At 38.1% G+C, this 25,266-nt stretch overlaps 1 long non-coding RNA gene across 2 annotated transcripts in view; it reads left to right on the top strand.

Moving 5' to 3' along the window:
- Positions 1-25,266, top strand: part of LOC125934929 (uncharacterized) — a 476,458-nt gene that overhangs the window by 296,361 nt on the left and 154,831 nt on the right. For both annotated transcript variants that reach the window (XR_007461577.1, XR_007461576.1), the window contains exon 3: positions 20,472-20,605. This is a non-coding gene — a long non-coding RNA (uncharacterized LOC125934929). The remainder of the gene's footprint in view (positions 1-20,471; positions 20,606-25,266) is intronic.

The raw sequence follows: 25,266 nt of genomic DNA, 5'->3' as shown, positions 1-25,266 counted from the left end.
TTTCAAATCAAGTATTACGCTGCAAATCTTTTTTGAAAGATGTATCTGCCATAGTGTACAGCCCTAGTGAATGTACTTTGGCAGAAAGGAAAGAAGCTGACAGAGCCAGGGTGTATAGGAAGCATTGTCTCATATACTAATTTCTGTAACTTCTTAGTGCACGATCGTACCATGTTTGGACATACCTCACTTACTGGCATGAATTGAATGTTGAGCATTTGGTCTGATTTTTTTCCCCCAGATTGTTCAGTTTTTAAAATGAAGTACCTTTATAGTTCCCATCTTTTCAGGGTACTGTGGAGATGAGAAGGGGCACGCATTCTCTAGCTTGAGAAACCTCTTTTGTCTCCCTCTGAGTGCAAGCGTAAGCTTAGTGGGCATTTGTGCGTCAGAGTGGGTGCATTTTCAAATTTATACCTCCAGAATCTGGAAGTAGGATCTGTTCCAAGAAGGGCAGGTGCCACTGGTAGAGACAGGAGTGCATGTTGCCAGTTTGCAAGCAGAGCAGTGTACTCTGAGAGGGGGGACAAGTGGGAGGCGGCACTGCTGAGGTCCTGCAGAGGCTCGTGGGGGGCACTCTATAGGCTGCCGGAGCACAGCAAAATAGAGTCTGAATGTGTGCAGATTTCGCACTCCAGAAAGCCTGCGTACAGCTGACTCCGGAAGCGTTGGCATCAAGCAGGGTCCCATTCGTTGAGCTGGGGATCCGAGTCATGGTCTTTAAGGAGCTTTCAGGGAGAAAGCTGGGAGACAAGGTTAGTGGGGAATACAATGAAGACCAACTTTGGAAAGTGGAGCGCGAAGTGACCACACAAGCCCCACACACTGATGCTTACTACATGTCAAGAAAAATCCCTAATCCTTTATACTTAACTTTTATGAATTCTTACAAGTTATGAGGCAGATACTACTATCACCCCTAATTTGCAGGGGAGGAAACTGAGTACAGGTTGAGAAGCATGTACAGGGCCACACATCTAACCAGAGACAGAGCTGGGACTTCAACCCGGGGGTTCTGGCTTAATAGTCTTGTTTGCTTAACCTCCCCACCTTCCAACCTCCTGTTGCTTTAGGGTGCCTGAATCAAATTGGTCTTTACAGCCTTTTGAATAGTGCATAAAGCTTTGAGCCAGAGAGATTTGGGTTTGAATCTCTCTTCTACTACTTGTTACTTGTGACACTTTGGGAAAATTTCATTTTTCTTGGGCTTGGTTTTATCATCTCCGGAATGAGGGTAATGCCACCACCCCCCCCCCCCACACACACACACACAGATTTTGAGGAACTAAGTTGAGTAAGAGGTATAAGCTAATAACGTGGTGTCTGGCAAGAAGCTGCCCCTCACTCAATGTCTGTTTTCTTTTTCTCTAAGTGCTTGTTAATGTAGAGCTCTGTAAATGCCTCTTGACTTGGAATCAGATTGCTCCTGGGCATAGTGCTAGGCCAGGCTCCAGTTGATCAAGGATCTTGCAGGCTGTGAGAGAGGCCGTGTGGCACCTGGAGGCTTCCTGCCTGTTCACGTTAAACAACATGGTGGGCGTGCTGGAGTGGCTCAGTCAGTTAAGCATCCAACTTCGGCTCAGGTCACGATCTCACGGTTTGTGGGTTCGAGCCCCACATTGGGCTCTGTGCTGATTGTTCAGAGGCCCAGAGCGTGGAGCTTGCTTGTTTCAGATTCTGTGTCTCCCTCTCTCTCTGACCCTCCTCCGACTTGTGCTCTGTCTCTGTCTCTCTCAAAAATAAACATTAAAAAAAAAAAACAACAATATGGTTGCTCCTCTTTTAATTTACAGAAAAATGTTTTTGGCAAGTGCTTTTGTATACAGTTAAGTCCATTAAGCTTTGTATCTGAAACATGTAAACTAATTCTTGCTTCAGGAATAATACTTGACAAGTTAAAAAAAAATTGTGCATTTTTATAAACACGTCCATCATCTATTATTTTTTAAGATTCCTTGCTTTGTCTAACTTTGTGGATACTCAGGAGAACTAACTGTAATGGCCGTAAGTTTGAATTTCTATATGATACTTGATTTTCAAAATGATGCTTGAATTTCAAAGCCTGCTTCATGTTTCATAGCAGCCAGGGTATACAAGTTAGCAATCTGAAATACATGATCTGCAGACAAGTGGGGGATATTCTGCATCATTGTTCACATTAGAAGCATCAACCCAATCCTGACTGTAGAGTTCCATTATCACTCTTTCTCCCTACACCTTTGGCCTTTAGTTGCAAGCTATACTTAAAGCTATAGTTCTATATACTTTTTTTGTTAGTTAGTTTTATAATGCAAATAGCACACTTTCACTGTAGAAAAACTAGTTTACGTTAGGCACAGAAACAAAAGGAGAAAACCTTCCGTAATTCTAGAGCTAAACTGTGTTAAATTTTGATGTATATTCTTTGAGATTGTTTTCTAAGTAGGTATATGCATAGAAATGGGATCATACTATAAATACAGTTCTGTAACCTGTGCTTTTCACTTAACAGTTTATCATGAACATCTTTATATACACATCTCCATCATTATTTCTGATAGCCTCATAATATTCCACTATATATTTACAGCAATCCTAATTAAGATAATCCTCCATTGTTGGGTATTTACTTTGTTCACATTTTTTTTTTTTTCCTGTTACGAACCATGCTTTGAGCATTGTCTTTGAATGTGCATCTGTGGATCTCCTTCTCCTGCTGATTCAAAGGGCATGCATGTTTATCAGGTTTTTGATATATTTGCCAAATACCTGTCTAGAAGTATTGTACTGATTATATTCCCACTGGCAGTAAATGAGTGTTCCGACACTCAGTGTGATTTTTTAATTTTAATGTACCATCTGACGGACAAAATAGGACATCTCCTTATTTGGTTTTTTATATTGTTTACTAGTGAGGTTGATTTTTCTATACATTGATTTCAAATTTCAATTTACCTTTTGTGAATTTGCCTTTTACTGGGACATATTCTTAAATTATTTATTTATATTTATTTATTTAAATCCAAGTTAGTTAACATATAGTGTAATAATGATTTCAGGAATAGAATTCAGTGATTCATCACCCAGTGCTCATATAACACCCAGTGCTCATCTCAACAAGTGCCCTTCTTCATGTGCATCACTCATTTAGCCCATTCCCAGACCCAGCATCTAACCAGCAATCTGTAGTTTGTTTCTGTATTTAAGAGTCTCTTAATTGCTTTGTCTCCCTCTCTGTTTTTATCTTGCTTTTTGATCCCCTTCCCCTATGTTCATCTGTTTTGTTTCTTAAATTCCACATATGAGTGAAATAAGGTATTTGTCTTTGACTGACTTATTTTGCTTAGCATTAATACACTCTAGTTCCATCCACGTTGTTATAAATGGCAAGATTTCATTCTTTTGGATAGCCCGGTAATATTCCATTGTGTATATATACCACATATTGTTTATCCATTCATCAGTCAATGGATATTTGGGCGTTATAGCGCTGCTATAAACTTTGGGGTACACGTGCCCCTTCAAATCAGCACTCCTGTATCCTTTGAATAAATATTTTTCTTACTGATTTTTAAGAGTTCTTCCTGTTGTAACTTCATAAAATAGGTGATATTTTCCTAGTTTGTATTTTGTGTTATAAAAGTATTTTGATACATATTTTTTAATTTTCAAAATTAGTTCAATCATATTCTTAGTTTACACACTTAGCAATGAATCTGACATATATAATGCTTAGAAAGACCTTCCTTACCCTTAAAGAAATAAAATATTTATGAGTATCTTATTCTAGTACTTCCATGACTTCATTTTTCCACAATCATACCTGGAATTCATGTGGAATTTATTGTTATGATATGAAGGTTATGTATTAGGCTTTGTTTCCAAGTGATTATCAAGTTGCCCCAATATAAGGACTTATTAACCCATGCTCTAAACATTTACATTGTTACCTTTATCAAATATCAAATTCTTATTATAGTTGTGTCTCTTTGGTATTTTTATTCAGTTCCAGTGAGTTTTCTTCTACTCTTATGCCAGAATAAATTATTTTAATTATCTTAGAAATTCTTCCTTCATTATTACTGTTTTTCAGAAATTTTCTAGATAAATGTATATGTTTATTTATATGATGTTTTAAATGATGCAAGCAGGGAGATTGGGAGGAGTGCATGTTGAGGGTAGAAGAAGGAGTATGGGAAAAACATTGATACTGTTTGCTGTATGATCTGTACCTGGGGTCCGCTATCTTCTCTGCCTTTGTGCATTTGTGAATGTTTCTATAATAAAAAATCTAAGTGGAAATAAATAGGAAAATGTTATTTCAATCAGAACTGTAGATGATTGGAACTGCAGTTCTTTCCTCGTCAGAAACCTGTTATTTCTTTTCTTGCCTCCTTTTATCCTCTTCCGTAAAGTAGTATTTTTTTTCATATATCCCCTCTACTTTTATAAACAAACAAAACCCCCAAATCTTCATACTTATTGTTTTCGAGGGTTTTTTGGTAACTATGACATTTCCAATGGTTTGGGTCTAGGAAAATATTGATTTGTAATCAATCACCTTACTAAACATGTATTTTTAATTTCTAATTTCTTTAACATAATTATAGATTTGCCTCCTCGTTTTCAATATGTATGACTCTTTTGTTGTATTTATCACCTAGCACTTGAAACATGTTGTTAACTATGGGTGATGGTTGTGGGTGTCCTTCTCCTGCTCCTGACTTTCATGGGCATGTCTGCACTCTTTCGCCACTAAGCAATACATAGGCTATTTAAGGAAGGTATGCCATATATTCCTCTATTATTAAAGCTTGAAAATCAGAACTCACTGTTGACTTTTTTCACATTGTGAGAGAGGATTCTTCATTGATCTATTGATATGACAAATTTTATCAATAGATTTCTTCTTATTAAACTTGTCTCACATTCCAGAGTGTATAGACTAGTGGACAGTCTGGATTCTGTGGACTGTTTTACAGAAATTCCCTAAATTGATGGCACCCTTCCTTGATTTTTCTTTTGCTGCACTCCTATGATTGCTTCAAAGTGAATTTGGGAGCAAAGTGAATGAAATAAATGGAGTGAAATTTCCACTTTATATTGGAAGTTTGGTGTACTTATATTGACTAACATTTGTTATAGGGTCACTATTGACTCACTACTTTTTTTTGTTTTGTTTTGTTTTGTTTTGTCTTTAATTTTAGAGAGAGAGGCAAAGGGAAAGAGAGAGAGAGAATGTTTAGCAGGCTCTATGCTCAGAGTGAAGCCCTCTGCAGGGCTTGATCCTATGACTTTTGGATCATCACCTGAACCCAAATCAACAGTCCAATGCTCAACCAACTGAGTCACCCAAGTGCCCCAACTCAGTATAATTTAGATATAGAAACACTGTGGCTTATTTCCTATAATCAGTCTTCTATCTCTAGGAGTACTTTTCCCACTGATAAAGGTGAAAAAAAAAAACCCTTAATTTTAGTTCTTTTAGGCATTAGAATGGTTTCTGTTGGGTAAGTATTCAGTTCAAAGTTTAGCTCTAGATCAAGATTGTGTTTCTCCTTTTCAATTAGTTCTTGCCCCTTACCTGAAAAACAAAATGGTTTTTGGGTGCAGGAGGAAACATGTTTTCTGAATTCACAGGTTACTAGCCATGGCATCTTGGACTGTTAAATAACTTTTTGTGTCTCCCCCTTTTTTTTTGTTTCTCCATCTACAAATTAGGCATCAAAATGGTAGTAATCTTATAGAATTTTGTGGGAATTGAATGAGTAATATATTTTAAGTGATTCAAACATTGCCTGGCACACAGTAAATGCCTGGTACATGTTTGTGATTATAATAATGAAATTATTATTGTCCTCATAGCATTGGGGAAAGGGAGCTTTGGTTCATATGCTGTTTTCCAGTTGAGTGTTTTGGTATCACTCATCTCTGCAATGATATAGTCCATGTCCCTCTGGCCTCCCTAAAACTGGTTTAATGCTCCTGTTCTGTCCTCTTTCATGAGCAAAGAACAAGAATTGCTTTTAGGGGACACAGGTCTCTTTGCCCACTGAGCAGAAACCCAACCCTTGCTGGAGCTGTGGTTTTCCTTAAATCTGGCTGGGATTCTTATTTCATCCCCAGTTAGGGAAATCCTCCTGACAACTATCTTCTTTAGTGTCACTGCACCTTTTCTTAACCATCACAGTCCTCCTCTCCAGCCAGCACTGTCAGCCACCCCCTTTCCTACTAGGGGCATATAGGAGTTTTAGGTTACCTTTAGCATCACTTGGCCCATCAGGGAGTCTTCTGGGTGGTATCCTAGACTCCCATCTGCCTAAAACAGTATTTCTGCCCTATGTTGATGTGAGGAAATTCAGTGGTGGGGGTATGCCCCTTCTGGAATTTAAAATGGATTAGTTTTTCCCTCAGCATACCTGGTGTTTTAATAATTTCTCTTCTCCCTCATCAGGCTAAAGTAAGTGATTTAATGAGTGTGGGATATCTTCAGAGCAACATGATTTAGAAGCAATAAAAATATATTGGATTATTATTTTCAAAACAGTGGTCTCCATTATATATTTACTGTGCATTCACTGTAAACAAATTATAATTTTTCGATACTAAGAAAGAAATAGGATGATGATGCCTCATATTTAATGAGTGCTTGCTATGTGCTATCACAGTTTCCAGCACTTTATCTCTATGAATTTTGTATTCCTTCCAACAGGGGTATGAATCAGGATATTGTAGTTCTAGTTTACAAATAAAAAAAAACTAAGTTAGAAAAAGAGGTCAGGTAAATTGCTCAAAGTCACATAATAAGTAACAGAGCCAGGATAGTCTTGGTCCTTAAAAGCTGAATAGGCAAAAATAAATTATAAAAATAATAATTATTATTAATAGTAATATTTTAAGGTTCTGAGATACTATAATATAGTGATTTATATTAAATATAAGTGATAAACTGGTGTCACCCCAAAATATTGAGAATTCTAGCTATTGTTGTGGTCTAACCGGCTCTTTCCCAAATAATATTTGAGAATAAAATGAGTAATAATATCTTTGTGGCACAGTATGGTATGGCGTGATATTATTTTCAGATGACAAGGTTTTAGATGAGCTGGAAACTTAAATACCTTTTTTACTACAAATTTGTTGTCCTTGGCTACTTAGATTTAAGACATTAAATTTGATTTTATTTTGCAAATTATATGTTTTACCTTATATTACTTCTTCAGTGAATTAAAGAGATTTTTAAAGATAAAAACTCCAGCGTCCCAAGTAGTATTGTCCTTTTGAAAAATTGAGCTAATAAACCATTGGGTGATAAAAGATAGCCAGATCCTTAGAAAAGAAACTGCCATTTCCATTTCCACTGAGAAATTCATCTATTAGCAAAATAATCTTTTAGGGGTTTTGCTGTTAGGTACTTCCATCACTCATCACCATTATAAATGAAAAGGGAACAAAATCTAATTTAAGGTGCCAGATGGGTACTTACATGAATGGCAGTGATTCAGCACAGGCTCCAATTAGAGCAACTAAGCTCTGAGCAGCTACTGGGTAATCATGGGGATCATGGTCAACAGAGGTGAGTTCTCTTCTGTGCGCTAGGGTCCTCTGCTTGTCCTTTCAGTACACTCAAGGGCTTTCAGGTTTTTTGAGAAACTTGAGAGCTGCTCAGTGCTTGCAGTTGAGAGTGGGTTTTACAATTAACTTCTTGTGGCAGAGTGATGGAGTTCATTTTAAAGCTCATTCAACGAGTACTGAAGAAGAAGGTATCAGAGTGAAAGGGATTTAAAACCTCTGAAAGTAAGATTTGAAATGTCCGTTTGACCTTAGAAAGGGCTGTGGAAGAACTTAGGCTTGGACACAGAAAGTAAAGATTAAATCTTGCACTACATTTGAGTGTCCTGAGAATTAGGACAGGGTCCTTAATCTGTTCCAGGGTAACTGCAGAATAATACTCCTGGGGAAAAAAAAAAGTCTATTGTTAATGAAAGAGTTTTGCAACATTAGTAAAATCTGAGTTTCCTAATAAAACCAATCTTTGCTTACTCAAGTAGAGGCTAAACAAAGTGAAATGAAGTTAGTGTTTAGGAAACACCTCCTTTCATGCAGGTATGATGCTTAGTATGTGCTGACCCCAGTTTCTCATTTAGTCTACACAGCGGCCTTGCAGTATTGGTTTCAGTAGCTCCATATATATTGACCACGAACTTGACATTCAAAAGCGTTACATTACTCCTCAAGGTCACAAAATCAGGAAATTCCAAAATTCCTGACATCCCACCAATTTATTCTGTTCCTTTCCTTTTCTTCTCTGAATAAACATTTATAATGTAAATTCTTCTACTTCAGATGGTATCTTAAAATCTCTTCTTTTGGAATGCAATGCACTAAAGACCTCCTCAGGAATGAAAACAGAAGAAAAAGGAACCCTACTGAGGGGTTGACTTGATTCTGTCTCCCATATATATGAATATGCAAATAGCAAAGAGAAAGAGTATGTTGAAAATGACTGTCCCCTGGCAGAAGGGTATTATAATTTCTGCCTTAATAGATCTTGACATTGTTGCCTGTTACCATTAACACCCATCATGAAATGGTAAAATAATAAAATTCTTGAGCAGAAAAAAAAAATTCAAATTCTTTGTCCAGTTTCTCTTGTGCTGTTGTTTTAATTTTAACATAAAAGGACAAGAGCATTTTACCTTTGATTAAAAACTTGTTCCGTGGCTCCCACTGAAACTTAGGGGCATGTACGGTTTTCACTGTGTTTGTGTTAATGACAGTTCCACAGTGGGCTCATTCCCTTGAAGCATGCTAAGTGGGTTGTCCCTGTCTAAGAGGTGGAGAACTGAGAAGTTTGGGTTTTATTTCCAGTCTTTGGTTTCTTGGTTTTGTTAATTTCCTTGTTTATGTTTCTTTCAATTAACAATGAACTTTTTCATTTTCTGCCTTGTTTTTCTGCTGTTTGTGTAGCCTTCAGGGTATGACTCCTTCAGCAGCAATTGTTAATCAGGGAGAAATGATAGCCTGAGGGTACTGAGTTACTTGGTGTCAGGATAAAAGTTGTTCGTTTGAAGTCTCATTAGAAAAACTTTCATCACCTGCCTTAAGTAAGCTCTGCATGAGGCTCTGTCCATTTTTCCCGTGTCTTTTTATCTTTGGTTTATTTTTTTTCAAATTCTCATTGTATACCACGTAATCTAAAATAGTAGTATTACTAGGTCCCTAGTAACTTATTAAAATAGGGACGTTGTAATTTTGCTCAAGGGAGCTATTCACCATGTAGATTTTGCAGAAAAATAAGAAGTAGGATTCATTGCTAATTGGTAAGTGGAGTCAGCTAATGTAAAAATGGGTGGGTTAGTTTAAAAAGGAAGTTCTGCAAATATCTGGCTTATATTTCTTTAGAGATGATAGTTTTGCTTCTGCAGCTCAGATGGAGAAAATCATATACATAATAGAATCTAGGATCTATGAGTTGGATCTCTCTCCCTTTTCCTCCTCCTCTTCGTCACCTCTCAGCTCCCTCTCTCTTTGTCTTTCTTACCTATCTACCTACCCAACTACCTACCTACCTATCACCAATTGATCCATCATCTATATAATGTTTTTCTTGTTTTAACCAGTGGGATGGAATAGTTTATCTTTTACAACTGAGCTCATCTCATTATGGAAAGTACCGACTGTGATTTGTAAGGCATGATTTGTAGACTCCCTGTCTATGCATATATCCCACAGCCTTCAATGACAATATTACTCAAATATTTCTCAAATTTAGAAGCACTCAGATGGTGGTAGGCTTTTATTTTAATCTGATATGGGAAAGAAAATATTGAAAACGAAAAAAGCTTCAATGCTTCAGTGAATTCCATCCTTTGTAGATAGTGACTAGTTAAAACTGGAGATTTTGTGGGGATTGTCTTACCATCATTTTGTTTTCCCTCTTGATGACTCAAGGGTTTTTGTCCTGAGGCTCTCAATGGATCTGTTATAACTTAGCTGGCGATGACACATCCCAAAGGGTCCTTCTTTCTTGGCCTCAGGCCAGCAGACTATGCACTATGCTGTCCTATGATTCACACAACAAAACTACTCTAGTCACCTCCCACTGCCCGGGCCTGGAAGAGCACCCTAATGAGGAAGTGGGAGGGATACAGTTAGGAAAGTTGTTAAAAAGACGCTTCTGTTGTAACTTTCCTCACTACAGCAGGGAGCTCAAATCAGAGCAAGGTATGCTCAAGTAACAAACTCAACATTTGTGAGAGATGAATTGCAAAGTCCCTGGCCCTTTATTTAGGGTGAAAACTTGTGTTTTAGAGAGCTGCAATTATTTCAGGTGGGGGGGGGGTGGTGGGAAAGGCCACAAAGCATGGAATCCAAAAAGAAATGTAATTTATTTGCTGCTAAATGACTCAGCTGGACTATTTTGAAATAAGGCGAGTGTTGAAATTTTCACATATCCATACCCTTGGAAGTGAAGAATTGGGTTACCTTGGGAGCCACATGATGTACTCTATCTTCCAAAATGTTGATTATTTCATCATAAATTTATGCTGAAGTTAAAAGTGGCTTCTGTTCTCTTATGTAAGGGTTATCACCTGCACGTGTTCATTCAACAGGCATTTGCACAACAGTTTCTGGGTGTAGAATTCTATAGCCACCTGTCTTTAGGGACAGAGATCTGACAAGTTGTACAAAAGAGATGAAAGGTACTACCAGTCCCTATTGTAGTGTTGCTTTCCCTCTACTTGGGGAAAAATATCAGTCTATGAAATGGCATTTGAATAACTTAAAGCAAAGTGTTCGTAACAGCAGAATAACTCAGAACAGACTTTGAAGCCATTAGGTGTATGAATCACTTTCTGCCTTTTCTGGGTCCCACACCAGCTATTCTGAGCCTCCATTAGAGCACTTAGTGAATTGTACTATCTCTCTCTCTCCCCCACTAGTCTGTGAGCTCCTTGTGGAGAGACATTTTATCATGTTTATCTTTGTAGCCCTCGACCCTGGCACAGTGCATTGCATACCTCAGGTGCCTAGTAAATGCCTGGTGAATGAGTAAGAGGGACTACTGTTAACATATTGTGGGAGGAGAAGGGAATAGGATGATGGTTTTGTATGGGTATAAACTACAAAAGAAAATATTTGATTGTTCCTAGTCTAGAGACAAAATGTGCATTGCTTCTTATAATTCTAGTCAAGGGAAGCTGTTGAATTCAGTACAATTCAGTAAAAAAATATATTGAGCATATGTTCAGTTGTGATTGTCTACACAAACATGAAATGTTTTCTGCCTTCAAGAGTCTTGGAGTCCAGGGTGGCAGTGAATGCAGTGAGACAGAGATCAGAAACAGAGATCATTTCAGTATAATTTGGCGAATATACTATTGAGGGCATCCAGGAGGCATTAATGGAAGGAGAGATCAGTGGCATTGGTTCAGGCTGGCAATGAGGGTGGGGCTGGGGATGTTGGCGAATCAGGAAACTCTTTAAGGGGGACTTGACACTTTAACTGAACCTTGAAGCAGTAGTAGCCAAGTAAAGATGGAAGAAAGTGGATATGGGAAAGAGGAAGGGGAAAAATGGACAACACGGACATGGAAGTGGGAGACAGCATGGAGCATGTGGGCAGCTACAAATGGTTCAGTATAACAAGTGAGTGAAACATAATGTGTGGAGGGACAAGTAGGCAGTGTTGATGTCAAGGAGACCTATTAGCAGGTACCTACAGAAATGGTGTAGATAAAAATTTGGAAAGACCCTGGTGGTCCTAGACCTGCAAGATAGAGCTGAGGAATGTTTGCCAGGTATGCTAGTAGGGTGTGATCACTGACTGAGTATTCGTGATCAGGGAAGAGGTCAGGAGTTTGTCTTGAGGGCCTGGGTGGATATATGTCATATATGGACACGTATTTGGGATACTTATGGATCTTCTAAGGAATGTTGTTGAGATGAACAGATTTGAAGCTCAGGAAAAGTCATACATATGTATGTATTTATATGATTAACATACATATAAGTTGCTAGCATACATAGGGCTAAACAATAAAAACTAATAGATTGCCCAGGTGTATTATGTAGACCAGAAATTCCCAAGTGCTAATCAACCATCAGGTGCTCTAAAAGCTTCCTGAGTATCATATGGAGAATTGGTTCAAAAGCAGATTCCTCCAGGGGTACCTGGGCGGCTCAGTCAGTTAAGTGTACAACTCTTGATTTCAGCTCAGGTCATGATCTCATGGTTCATGAGTTGGAGCCTTGCAATGGGGCTCTGCACTTGCAGTGTGGAGTCTGCTTGGGATTCTCTCTCTCCTTCTCTCTCTGCTCCCACCTCACTTAATCTCTTTCTCTCTCTCTCTCTCTCACACACACACACACACGCACGCACACGCACACACACACACTAAATAAATAAACTTGAAAAAAAGTGGATTCCTCCACATCCTGGAGGATCTGATTCATTAGTGGAGGGTCAGGAATCTGCATTTTATGGAATTCCTTGGCTAATTTTGATACACACTCTTGTTTAGGAAGACTGATAAAGGCTAAGAGCAGTGGTATCACCCATGTTTAAGGGGTGGACAAAAAAAAAAAAGACTCCATGAAGTAGTAAGAGGTCAAGCAATCAGCCAGCAGAGAGTGAAATCACAAAAGACAGAAGAGAGAGTTTCTAGAATGAACAAGGGACAATTTTAGAGTAGGGAGCTCTAGTCAGAGAATTTGGAAAGTGTTTATTATATTTGGCAGTATGGTGGTCTAGAATCTTTAGAGAAGGAATTTAAAGAGTAGAAGGAGTAAAACTAGGGTATAGTAGTGTGAGAGGTGGAAGTAGGAGTAAAGAGGTGGAGAAAGTGACTTTAATAGACATTCTTTCAAATCATCTGATTATGGAGAGAAAGAATAACATTTGGAAGGGAGGGAATATAGGGTTAAGGAAGATTATTTTTTAACGAGAGGAGAGACTCAAGAGAATATTTAGAGTTTGAGAGAAGAAGGCAGCTAGAGCAGAAAGGGGGATGGAAGGTAGAGAGTAGATAGACACAGCTCCACATGAGAGAAGAAACACCTCATCCTTTCAAAGAGGTAAGTGAAGGTGAGATGGGGTTAGACAGGAAGCTGAGATGGAGTGTTTGATAGAATGTTTAGGAAGACATTAGGAAGAAGCTTTAAATCATTCAAAAGGTAAGATTGTTGAAGCTCATCTGAGGTAAAGAGTTCAACCATTCATTTATTACTTTATGAATATTTTTATTGCAAATAGTGACAAGCATTTCCTCACCCATGCTTTTTCCCCAATTTATAATGCAAATGAAAATGTTTTGTGGCTTGAGCTCTTGTCAGTCCTACAAAACCCAAATCTCTTGTTGGTGGATTTCTAATTTGCCTTTGTCTGAGTTCCGTATGTTGTTTTGTATTATTGGAAACTAGCATATGGGGAACCTCAGTAACTGATTTTCTAGGAGAAGCAGAGCCTGAAGAGGTGTGTGTGTGTGTGTGTGTGTGTGTGTGTGTGTGTGTGATAGTCACCATGACTGAGGCCAAAAGAAAAGAGATCAACTGACACCCAAATGGAAGAAGAAATAGCAGAGCCAGTGAGCGAGAACTTAATATTGGCTATCCCTTTCCAACTAAGCTTCTTCCCAGTTTATAGATTCCCAAAAGGCCACGTCTAGCATGTTGCATAAAAGAGCATAGTTAGGCATACAAAAACAAATGCTCAAATTAATGGACATGCAGTGCACCAAACTCCTAACAATTACACCAACAAAAGCTTACCACTTAAAGGATGCTTTGAAGTAGGAAGAGAGGATCAATGACCTGTTCCAAGCTCACTCAAGTACTTTCTTTTAACTTGACTTTTAAGTGTTAATTTTTCCCAAATGTTGAAAATTTAAGAAGCTGAGGGATATGGAAAGAAAGGTAGAAACATCTATGATACTAAAACCTAAATACTGCCACTAACATTTTCCTATATTTCTTTCTAGTCTTTTCTCTGTGTATAACTTTTTATAAAAATATGCTATATCTGCAACTTTAATCCTGCTTATGTCGTTTAACATTATAGCAGAAAAAACATTTTTCCATGTAATTAAAAATATCTTGTACTATACATATTTTTAATTATATAGTATATTATGAGGTTTCTCATATTTTATTTAGCTATTCCCTTACTCTTGACATCTAAATTGTTTTTAAATTTTCATTACTGTAAGTACCATTGTTGGGAACACATTTGCATATAAAGCACTTGCCATATTTCAGGTTGCTTTTCTGAATTACTATGTAAAAATATATAGCACCATTATAACTTCTGGTAATTAATCAAATTTCTTTCTAAAGAAAGCTTATAAGCAATATATGAAATGCATAGTTCATCATATTGTACAGCATTATCAAGAATTTTTTAATTTTTTAAATGTGTTTATTTTGAGACAGAACAGAGTGCGCACATGAGTGGGGGAGGACCAGAGAGAGAGAATCCCAAGCAGGCTCCACATTTTTAGCACAGGGCCCAACACAGGACTCGAACTCATGAACCATGAGATCATGACCTGAGCTGAAATCAAGAGTCGGATACTCAACTGACTGAGCACCCAGGCACCCCTTAAGTATTTTATTTAAAAAAAACCAAACCCTTAACTTTAATCTGTAGGCAATACAACAGAAATCTTGGGATTTTAATTTTCATTTCTTTGATGAATATTAAAAATGAGTATTTTCCACATTTTGATAAAATTTTATTTCAAATTTTATACCACCTATTAAAATGATTTTTAATGGACTTATACTTCTATTTTTAATATATTTTATTGAGTGGTTTCTAGGGGTTCAGTGTTATGCTAAGCCTTGGGGAGAAGGCAAAAGAATGATAATGAATTGCTTTCAACCTTAGTAGTCTGTATTTTATAATTATAAAACTTGCAGTATGGAAAAGGCCTTAAAATGTGCCTTACTCAAGTCACAGTTGTGGAAGGAAAGATTAAACCCATAAAACAATTAGGGAACCAAGCAAGATAGCAGATGATAACATGGCACAACGTAGCCTTTATTATTGGAATTCAGAAAAAGTAGAAAGCTAGGTGAATTGCAATGTCAGTTGTCATTAGAAAGAAGGACCTGCTGGACTTTGAAGAATAGAAGAGTTAAGGGCTAGGAGGGGAAATGAACGTGTCCCAGTTGCTGGAAGGATTAAACCATTCAGACTAGGGTGGAGGGTTTGTGGGTTGGTGTTGGAACATAGAGTGTGAGATGAGATCATATTAAATGTGTACGTCACAGGTCACCTGACCCCTCTGGTTGAGACCCATCACCCTGGCTTCTGTGAGGTAGCTGAATGGTGCCTGAAAAGCCTGACCTACAACCTAACTCTACAGGGCCATCCTTGTGTTACCAACAGATTGTACAACTTCCGCCAGAGCTAAGCTGTTGAACTCTATTGAGCACTCTGAAAGATGCCTCTGAGTTGCCCTGTGGAGTGAGTTTTAGGAAAATCAGTGCATAAGGCAACATTCCTGTGTTGTTCCAGGTAGTCCTGTGACTTTAAGCAAATTAGTTACTTTCCTGTACCTCAGTTTCCTCATTTGTACCACGAGCTCATTGTAGATATCAGATTATATAATTTCTAGCCAGAGCTCAGTAAGGGACAGCTTTCACAGGGCACGTTGGAGAAAAGAGGCAGGGTATAAATAGAAGGCAGACTCTGTGGTCACCCTCAGATCTATTCCAAGAAGCAGTCCTTTCTGTTAATTTATATCTTTAGAAGGTATGAGGAACTATAAGGGACTTTATTTCTTTGTCTTTGTGCAGATTTAGCCAAAGGACACTGGGGCGAGTATGCATGTTACCTATCTTCTGTGCAGACAGGGTAAAATTAGTGGGCACTTAGGAGCCTATGGGATTAGGTCAAACTTCTCTCTGAAAAATCTGCTTTTTACTTGTAAGCTTCTTTTAACTTTTTGAGTATTTAATTCTTGAATTTGTGCTTCCCAGTTTCTTGCTTGTACATATTTTGGTGGATGATCCTTGAGAAATTGAGTCTGTTTTTATTGTACTTTGGGTTATCTTTTACAGTGATCAGAATTCTTTTTTTTTTTTTTTTTTAAAGAATGCCATATCTACTTATTTTTCTTTTTGGATTAGAATTTAATCCAGGAAAGAGACTTTCTATCCTGATTTCATTTTGATGTTTAATTTATATAGTCCCAGAAAAATAGATCTTGCTGAGGTGTTGAGGAGACTAAGTTGGAGACAAACTTAACTGATTATCTTTTGATCATTCATAGGCATCTGCATTCAAACTGTCCTTCTCTGAATCTATAAAATTTGGTGGTTGTCTGAAGATTAGTAGAATGCCTGGCACATACGTGATCCCCAATACACTTTTTTAAATTAATGCATCTGAGTGGTTTCATAATTCACCAGTCACTACATGAAATTACTTACTCTGTAGAAGAAAAAATATTAGTTACCAAAGAGATGAGGAATAAAAAAAAAACTCCTCTAAACTCCATCAAATATATTCAGTAGTCTCTCTAACATTTGCAAGTAATTAGTACCTTTTCACTCATATTTAGGGTGTCACCATTGTTTATTTTGAGACAGAACAGAGTTCACACATGAGTGGAGGAGGACCAGAGAGAGAATTCCAAGCAGGCTCCACTTTGTGAGACACTATCTAATCGATCCCCTTAACAACCCCCTGATGGGTTGTGGAGATACTGTTATCTCCTCTTTACAGAGGAGAAAGCCACTGATAGAGGAAAAAAGAGAAGGGATTTTCCGAATACCACCCAGCATGTGTATATGACACATTGATGAAGGTGGAACTTATTTCTTTTGATGGACAGTTCAGGGCTTTTTCCACTCTCTAAGTCCTTAATCTCTAGGAAAGAACCTGTCTTAACTCCCTTATCCTTTCATCAAAGCAGAGGAATTTATACAGGTGTGCTAGCTCAGATTCTGTCTCTGAGTGTTTCCTCGGCAGGAGCTGACTCTTCCTTCTCCCTAATTAACTTTTATGTGGAAACTCCTATAGTAGTGAAATTGCATGTGCGAGTGTTCTCTCACCTGGTTTTCTGTTTAGTGCACCTGGAGGGAGCAAGCGTTTCTGCTGTCTCATGGCATTATCTTTGCTGAGGGAGGAATTTGTAGGAACTCAGATAACTCCCTTCCTGAGAGAAAGCTTTTTTTTTTTTTTAATCCAAAATTCTTTGGGCACAGCTTAGCTATTTGCAGAAATTTACCATTTGTTTGTCATTAAAGCGCACTGGTTCATGGTATTGGCAGCATAGCATGCTGGCAGCATAAACAAAATCATGGGAGTCAGAGAAATCAAGTTTGAATCCTGGTTTTGTTATTTACTGGGAATTTCACTTCTTGGAGCTGATTTCTTCCATTGTCCAATGGGGATGATGCATTAATGATATCTACCTCACAGGGTTATTGGGAGGATTAAAGATAAAATATATTTGTCTTATGATGAAATGAGCAGAAAAATGTGATCCTCTTCCTGGACTGTAGATCCCATTTGTGTGCCCTGTCTCTCATGTCCCCTCCTGCTCTGCTCTCCTCCTCACTCTTCTCTAGGACACTTTCTGCCCTAGGAGGTTGACCAGTGAGGTGGACAGCAGCAGCTTCCTTTGCCCTCTGGCTCTGTTGCATTTGGCCAGTGGGGAGTCCCAGCAGGAGATCAGAGGAGGATGAGATCATATTCATGTCCTTATTTCCTTCCTTTCAGGGTCAACTGAGGCTAGTGGTGTCCCAGAAAATAACCTTTTCCAAGGCAACCCACTTTGTGACTCTCTTCTCCTGTATCAGGGACCCACCCCTCTCCTTGTCCCTTTTGAGGGTGGTGGAAACTCTATTATTGCTTGTTCCAAGAACTTCACTTATCCTTTGTAGATTCTTCTACCCTACCACCATCTTAAATAGTCTCTTTACCAAACCCTCCTTGAAGGATCCTAATATGAGTGTGCTGTCTATTTACTCCTGGGATCTTAACTGATACATTATTCATTACTGTTTAGTTGAAAGTGCATCTGCCTAGGTCTGTCTTATTTGAGGGAGTTTGGACATTTAAGAGAAAAGAAAAAAGAATGGGTTGTTGTTATTTGCCGTTCGATATTAAGAGAAGAAGGATGATGATGATGGTGGTGATGATGTGAGCCAAGCATTCATCTGGACACTGTTTTATACACATTAGCTCATTTAAACTCAAACACACATGAATATTATTACCTCCCTTTTGTAGATCTCAAAAAAGATCAGAGGGGTTAAGTAGCTTGACGAAAGCCACACAGAATGCCTTTGGGGAGCCGAAACCCTAACCTACGCCTATTTGGTTTCGAGGCCCCTACTGTTTTAGCCAGACCATGTTGCCTCCCAAATATACAGGCTGAGAAGGTCCAGCCCATCAGCAGTCAGTTCTCAATTAAACCCATTTGCCTACTCACATTTCTATAGGAAAGTCTTTAAATGATGTCAAAGCAAATTTGTTAACAAGTTGATTATTTCATCAGATCTTATCAGGTCAATTCCATGATTTGTCTGTTTTGACTGATTTGTTAATTTAAAACCATTGAGTTACTAGCCCACTAGGGGCAGCTGACTATTCCCTGGTTGCCCCTAAGAGTATTCATTAAATACTGAGTAATTAAATATTTTGAGTGAGTTTTTCTCTGAGAACGTATATGCTTCCCACAGCTTTTAGTTGGATTTTATTTTCTCCCCAGGTGTGGAATATTTAGTTGTCAGTGTATATTATTTCTGTCCACTTCTTAAGTTAATTCTAGGTGGGTAATACAATTTCACATTTTCTGAGAACTTATAAAATGCTTGGGATTAGAACCAGTCAGGAAGGGTGACTAAATTCCTGGAGGTATACCAGCTGGGAAATTTGCATTTGTGGATCATGTCTTCCCGCCCTCCCCCACTCCCTTAAAAATAATCCACACACACTCCAAGAGACTGTATTTATCTAGCAACTCACATTTGATTGTGCACGTTTCGCTTACCTCAGGCAAGCCTTTTCATTAATCCTGGAAGAAGACTTTGTGCCTCAGTGCCCTTTGGGTCTCTCCAGTTGTGCCTTGGGACATTGTTAGTAGTAATAAACTGGATTTCTCTGATTCTAGCAGTACCTCGCTGTTGACGGATCTCTGGCCTCCCTGAAAGTATCTCCCTTTTAGGGTCATACGTCTTTAGGGGGAATTCACATGTGTTTATAACAAGTCTTTGAGGCTTACGAGTCTGCCAGTACAGTTGCTGGAAACCTTGGGGAAGGTTCGTGTCCAGTGGTGTAGGGGGCACCAGTGGGTTCCCCTGCTGCTGAGGGCTGGCCTTCTCTAGGGAACTGCACAGATGCTGTGTTCCTGGAAGCCGTCTTCCTTGTGTGTGTGTGTGTGTGTGTGTGTGTGTGTGTTTAAAGTATACACAGTTACTTTGTTTGAATGTATTTATATTTTTGTATGCATAACTCACACACTTCTGCACTTTGAGATTTTTCAATCATTTTAGTAAAACAAACTCCTTCAGACTTTGCTCACTGTTATTCTTTTCCCTAAATCTCAGACATGAGTCTTTTGAGAAATTTAGAAGAAATCCAAATGATAGAATATATGCTTTTGTTAGAATCAGTCTTCTCCTACAATGTCAGCGTACATCTACAATGTCAGCATGTTTGTGTTTTGGTCAAGCCTGTTTGCTTTATCCCCTTTCCCTTAGTGTGACTTCTTTCCTAAAAGGCATTTCAGCCCACATGCAAATATACCTTGTGAATACGTACATCATGCCCAGATTCAGCTGAATATCAGAATGACATTCCATTTGCTCTTTCCTCAAAACTCGAAATAGAGAGTCTCTGTCTTAGTGTCTCCTGGGAAGTAAGGTAAGCTATTGTGTCATTCTTAGGAACAATAGTTTTGCTTGACCAGGTAGACTGTTTCTCCCACTGTTTCTTGCAACATCTTGGAAGCCAAAGAGTAGAGAACTCCCTAAATTGACTGAAGAACCATTGTGCTGTGGGTTATCGCTAAAGGTGACACAGGAGGCCACCATGCCGTGGTCAGAGGGCTTTCAGATGTGCTAAGATTCCCCTGGTGGTGGCCATACCTTGATGAATCCTGAGTGGCAAGTGGGGGTGGTGGTGGTGGGGGGTGCTGTACCAGTTGGCATCAGCACACAGTTCAGCCTGCATCTTCATCTCATATGTGTAAATCTAAGTTGTGGCCACCGTACCTATTGGTTTATAAGCCACTAAAAAATGTAGACTGGAAGACTTAATGGAAAACAGATGGTGCTTGAAATCTCTAACTTACATTTGACAAAAGCTCTTTTGGAAACGCTGCTTGTGTGTACTTTTGTTGATTTAAACACAGCACCATTTTAGCTTGTTCTGCTGAATACTTTAAGAATTATTGTCCTAATCTAAGACAGCATTTCAAAGTGCACATGTTAATCATATACTTGATTAAACATTTCCTTGCCTTTCTCTTCAGAATCCAGTTGGCTTTTGAGTGGATAATTGTTGCAGTGAGCTCAGTGACATTGGAAGTGACTCTTGTCCATTTGAATTACTTAAAACACCACCATGAAAAGAAATACCTGTGATCTGCTTTCTCGGAGCAAAAGTGTAAGTACCTTTTGTTTTCATTTCTTTTCTAAAAATGTGTACACACACACACACACACACACACATATATATATTTTACTGTTTCTTTAGATTTTAATACTGTGTTGTCATGATCAGGCTTGTGGGAACCCTTGGTTAACTTTGGCTTCTTGGGACTGTATGCAGATTATTAACAAATGAAGACTTGTTCGTCTGTGTGGCCTAGTTGACATTTGATGAGAATTCTCTTTCAGCTAGTTTATGTGCCTTACCATTCATTTGTATAAGCCTGATGGTGTGATGTTGGAAACTCTGATATTTGGATCAATGCAGAAATTCTATGATTAAAAATTGAAACTGAAGACAGTTAAGTCTAGTATACTGAATTTTCTGGGCAAGTCCAAAAGGATAAACTGAGTTTATGTCGTTGCGTACTTCAATCAGTCACATTCCAAAAGTTTACATACATGGTGAATAAATGTGAATACTTGATCAGTAAGACATGATTTCTATGAGCTGTCTACCCTAGTGTATGTCTCTAATTTTCTTTCCTTCAGAATTTTTTTTAAGTGAACACCCTCAGGGCCCTGAGGTAGAGTAAGCCTCATTTCCAGTTACCTATTTATTGTTCTTAAGGTGCCAAATTAGTGATGATTTTTAGATCTGTATTAGCTTATAAATGAAAGCATAAGCAAATAGAGCAACCCGAAGAAAGCTACCCAAGGCAAGGATGAAAGTAGACTGTTAATTTCTATGAGGCAAGCTCTAAGAACATGTCCCTTTGTTAATTTACCCAGGGCGGGGGGAAAGGCATCCAAACAGATGCATTTGTGACGTAGGAACATTTATTTGAAGGCATCAGAAAAACCACAAATGCAAACACATTTCTCTAGAATGAGAACGCTTTGTGTTGCAACCCGTGATTCTTTGGTGATGGCCCAAGGCCATCTCAGATTCTTTCTACAGAATAACTATCAGACTTTTAAGGGTGAGCAATGCTGGAGTGTGTGGAGAGAGAAGTCTAGTGTGCTCAGTAGGGTTTCTTAAAAAATGAGAAGGTGCCCAGAAGTGTGCCGGTTCTTAGAGTACAGAGTGTGTTTAATAACTGGCCACAGAAATTCAACAAACTTCGAGGGAATGTCTAAATTAATTTGTTTTCCTGGTTGGTGTTTGGTTGTATGGATTATTAGATAAAATAAAGGGCCATGGCTTGGATCCTGGAGTTCCTTCGGTCATGATATATTTGTTCATTAAAATAGGAGGTGACATGCATACAAATTACCGAACTGCCAACACATCTTTTTGTTACAGAGTTTTTTTTTTTAATTTTTAAAGTTTATTTATTTATTTTTGAAAGAGAGAGGAAGGGGGTAGAAAGAGGCAGGCAGAGAAGGGAGAGAGAGGGAACAGGTCAGAAAGAGGGAGAGAGAGAATATCTTAAGCAGGTTCTGTGCCATCATCGTAGAGCCTGATGTGGGGCTTGAACCCAGAAACTGTAGAGCATGACTTGAGCTGAAATCAAGAGTCAGATGCTTAACCGACTGACCCACCCAGGTGCCCCTGTGACTGAGTTTTTCTTACTATATTAAATATGGATGTAAACCACTTACATAATCCTTCTTTCTTTCATTAAATTTCAGTGCCTTGTGATATGAAAAAAAATGTGTAAAGCCAAAGGGGAGAATATTTCGGAGAATTAAAAATCGACTATTAAACATTGTTCTGGGGGGAAAACATTCTAAAAGCAAATGATTAACTGTGCCGTGACTTTAAGGAACTGTGAATGCTTAATGATGCTAGGAGATTTCCCATTTATGTTTGCTTAGTGCAAAAATTTTAATCTTGGTGGAAAGCCTCACGATTCCCAGATTATGAGAACGTGAGTTGCCTACATGGGTCTAAATGTAAACAGAGAGCTCTCATTTCACTGCATCTTGGCTTCTTGAAAATCCACTGGCATAAAGAAAGTGCTTCCACTTAATTAACAGACTGCAGGTAGGAGATTGCTGTTTCTCAGAGAAAAGAACTACACTTTTTGCCTAGTTAGAAGTTGTCATAGAGTTTCAAAAGTTCATTTTGCACTGGCCTGAAAAAGTCACCCCCCCCCACTAGATTTTTGCCATTACAAAATCCAAGGTTATACACTTAGAGGCAGATGTTTCCTATTTATGATGAGGAAAATTTTAAGAATTAATTTGGTTTAGGGTTTGAGAATGTTTCTCTTTGGCATTATGACATTTAAAAATCCAAAGAGAATCTAAATGTTAAAACAGCCTCTGTTCCTCTCTGCAGGTCTCTGCATGTCTTGTATGTGTCATTGGGAAACTTCAGGCGTACAAAAGAGCAGGAAAAAAAAAAAGATCATCATTAGACAATTACTTTATTTTTTCCTGAACACTTAAAGAGTGTTCATATTTTTCTCTGTCACATTCAAGATCTGGTGCAGTGTCCCTTTTAATGATTAATGCTCTGGATTCTTCATTTATTTGGAAGCCATCCATGAAAACTTTTAGCTATAAAAATATAAATAAAGACCTTTTTTCTTAAAGTGATATTTTGCTGGTTTGGGAGGATAATTTGTGGTTATAGTGGGTAAAAATGGGAGGAACTCATGTGGATAGCATCCAAGTGAGGCCTGGCCTCAGTGGCTGTTGGTCCTTAAGGTCTCCTGTGGGAGACAGATGTGCATCAAAGAATCACACGCATATGTGTAAAGCAGTATTTCTCCAACCTATTACCTTTTGTAGGGCCAACGCTTTTAACCTGTCTTCATACATAATGGCTTCTTTGTCCATCCTAGAATGTAAATTTCCTGAGACAGAGGCAAGTAAGTAATTACGTGGTAATGGAATGAGTGAATGGGTACCCCATGTTATCTACTGAGAGAAGCATCCTAGTATAATGGCAGCGTATCATAGAAAGACGTGGCTTAGTCAGAGAGGTCAGTCAAGCCTTTCCTGAGAAAAGGGGATCTTCAGGGTAGTCTGTGGTCTGAAGGGTGACTTAGCCTACTAAGGCAAAAAGGGGGCTTCCAGACAGAGCTAACCTGGTGTGTCAAGACTGTAGTGTCAGGGAATGTGGTGGCTTCACGTTCAAGAACAAAAGCTAGAATAATCTGCTGACAACTGTAGAGAGATAGATAAAGATGAACATATTTAAGAGATATTTAGGAGGGGAAAAATGATAGTGCTTTTTTTGGAAAGGTATTGGAGGTAGGATCTAGGGGAGAGGAAAGTATAGAAGGTGACTCCTGGGCTTGTAGTTAACTTAAGAAAATAGATGCGGTCCTTCCACTGTGGTGGAGAGCCTGGGTGTAAACCTGGGAGGGAATGGAGAGAGGCTAAGTCTGAGTCCACAGCTATTGAGATGAGAATGTTTCAAGATACAGGAGTTTGGGGAGCAATTTTTTGTAATTCAGAGAACAGGTGGATTTATACTCCAAACTGCTAATTCAATGTAGAAAATAGAGGGACACTTTAGTTGAAATTAAAAAAAAAATCCTGCAAGTTTAACCTCAAGCTGTCTTCACCAAATCTACAAGGGAAATATAATGACAATTATTTCTAATTTGGTTTTTAATTTACTGGAAAGAAAGACCATCCATTTTTGCAAACTATTATGTGTAGAGAAGTTCTGAGAAATAGCAGCCTCAATTATATTCTCTTATTTATTTATGATACAAACAAAACAGGACTTAAACTAGTTGATTTCTGAACACTTTCGAACATAAGCTCATAAAAACAGGTGTATTTTTTTCTTCACTATTTCTGATATTATAATGTGGTTAGTTTTGATCTATACTTTTATACTATTCCTGAACAAGTAGAATATAATTTTAAAATTTATTAATTATTATTTTCTTAAAAACGAATTCAAATTTAAATAGCATAAACTACCTTAATTTAAAGTAAATCAACGCACTTATGTTGCTAAGTGAAAATGTCTAAAGAGTCAAATATCATTAATGTTATCAAATAATATTAGGATGAACTTACATAAAAGTTTCTATAATAAATGGACCTAAATTTTAAAATCTTAAAATCAATTCTTTGTCATAGATTATTAAAATATGAAACATTTTAAATTTTGATGTTGTGGTTCACAGATCTGCTTATGACATTTAAAGAAGTCCACAAATTTAAAAAATGGCAAGACCGATATATTGCACATCAAGTGAAAATATCAAAAACAAATAATTTAAGCTTTACATTCCTGACTTACATAACCGTTCCAATTGTCTGCATCATTGGTATTTAGAATACATGGTATTAATATTTATCTGTCATAAAATAAGAATTACAGCAAATTTCACAGGGCTTATAGAGTTTCTGGTATATAATGTCTCCTTATAGTCGAAGGATAACTTAAAGATCTTCTAACCCAGCCGTTTTATTTTGCTGATAAGGAAATTGAAACAGAAGTCTGGGGAGATGAAATAAACGACTTGCCTAAGAGGTAGCTTGGTGTAGTTGAAAAAAAAATGTGAGCTTTAAAATCACACAGAGGTGCCTGGGTGGCCCAGTTAGTTAAGCATCTGACTCTTTGTTTTGGCTCAGGTCATGATCTCATGGTTTGTGAGTTCGAGCCCCACATCGGGCTCTGTGCTGACAGTGCAGAGCCTGCTTGAGATATTCCCTCTCCCCCTCCCTCTCCCTCTCCCTCTCCCTCTCCCTCTCCCTCTC

The sequence above is a fragment of the Panthera uncia genome, assembly GCF_023721935.1.
Source record: "Panthera uncia isolate 11264 chromosome A1 unlocalized genomic scaffold, Puncia_PCG_1.0 HiC_scaffold_17, whole genome shotgun sequence".
NCBI classification, from domain to species: domain Eukaryota; kingdom Metazoa; phylum Chordata; class Mammalia; order Carnivora; family Felidae; genus Panthera; species Panthera uncia.
The sequence above is the reverse complement of the archived record's forward strand: the minus strand, read 5'-3'. Positions and strand labels throughout refer to the sequence as shown.